Source organism: Dermacentor silvarum, chromosome 3, assembly GCF_013339745.2.
Source record: "Dermacentor silvarum isolate Dsil-2018 chromosome 3, BIME_Dsil_1.4, whole genome shotgun sequence".
NCBI classification, from domain to species: domain Eukaryota; kingdom Metazoa; phylum Arthropoda; class Arachnida; order Ixodida; family Ixodidae; genus Dermacentor; species Dermacentor silvarum.
Genome location: NC_051156.1, coordinates 147,670,283 through 147,671,528, shown reverse-complemented (window position 1 = coordinate 147,671,528; position 1,246 = coordinate 147,670,283). Strand labels below are relative to the sequence as shown.

Here is a 1,246-nt window from a genome sequence, read left to right as displayed (position 1 = left end):
TCACATATGCAACATAAAATTACACAACAATTACACAAAAGCTACAGTAAAAACAAGGAGCCGAAGAAAAGCGAAATCTCAGTAATAAACCAGTGTAGATGAATAACAAACAAGCAAAACCATTTCACGCAAGTGTCACGGAGAATAAGCATGTAACATATAACAGAGACATGCCTCTCTCGACATGCGAGGTATGTCGTACGCGGCCAAAAAGATCGCGAACAACAAACAAAATACACCCGAAAAGCGAAACTACAGGACGAGCTGTGTGCAAAGCATTTCACCCTTGCAGGAACATTCCCACAAACGACAGGCTGCAAGATACGGCGAGGCATTTTCTGTAGCCAAATAATAATAGCGTTTTGCAGTGAGAAAAGAAGAAACGAACACCAAATAAAGGTTATGTAGAAGGCCCCCCTGCGTGGCAGATAGCTGAAACTTATCAGGAAGAGAACATACCACTTTTCAAAGGACAGCATTGCAGGAAACAAAGGAATAGAAGTGCTATTCACACCATACCAGCATATAAGCTTTAAAAGCGAAGTCCGGTCTAACAAATCTTGCTTGCCGTCGTCGAATCGCCAGTATCTGCTTGTTCCATAGGTTTTTTTTTTTCAGCTCATTTCGTATTCCGCCCTACATCAGCCCTCCGGCACGCATTTCACTCCGCATTGGTCATCCCCTACAAGTTGGCCGTCCACGTGCTCATACCACAAGATTAGCTGCATCATTCTTTCCTAGCCCAGCCATAGACTAGAATGGCCTTCCACACGACGTCACTGCAACCCCCTGCTCATCTTCATTTTCTGATTATATAACTGCCATATTTAACCAATAACTTCTTTTTGTATACATGTACCCACCCCTTATGTAATACCCAAAAATTATGGGTCTTTAAGGTAATTAAGTGAAGTAAAGATATATAGGACGGAAAATTACAAGATACCTTTTTTTTTCCTGGGCGCAGGAAGGCTGAACTACGCTTGGATTGTTGTACTGCTCACAAGAAGCATGATCTATCGCACTGAGCAGGTGAAGACGCGCTAAGAGGCGACCGATCGAGAGGTGGGAATGGCGATAGAATGCATAATAGCGAGTGATAAAAACAAATCAGGATGGGAAGTGCCAAGTGAGAGCAGCCTTGCTATTTGCGGTGCCTGAACATAAAAACCTCGCCCTCACCTTGGGCACTCGTGTTCCGGGCACATGACGGTGCTGGTTATTTGTATTCGTGACTCCCTTGCAT

At 43.9% G+C, this 1,246-nt stretch overlaps 1 protein-coding gene across 1 annotated transcript in view; it reads right to left on the bottom strand.

The window, feature by feature from the left end:
- LOC119445890 (nose resistant to fluoxetine protein 6-like) overlaps positions 1 to 1,033 on the bottom strand; it is a 55,001-nt gene extending 53,968 nt beyond the window's left edge. The window contains exon 1 of the mRNA XM_037710190.2: positions 947 to 1,033. The gene's annotated coding sequence lies outside the window, so the exon portion shown is untranslated. The remainder of the gene's footprint in view (positions 1 to 946) is intronic.
- Positions 1,034 to 1,246: the final 213 nt, after the last annotated feature.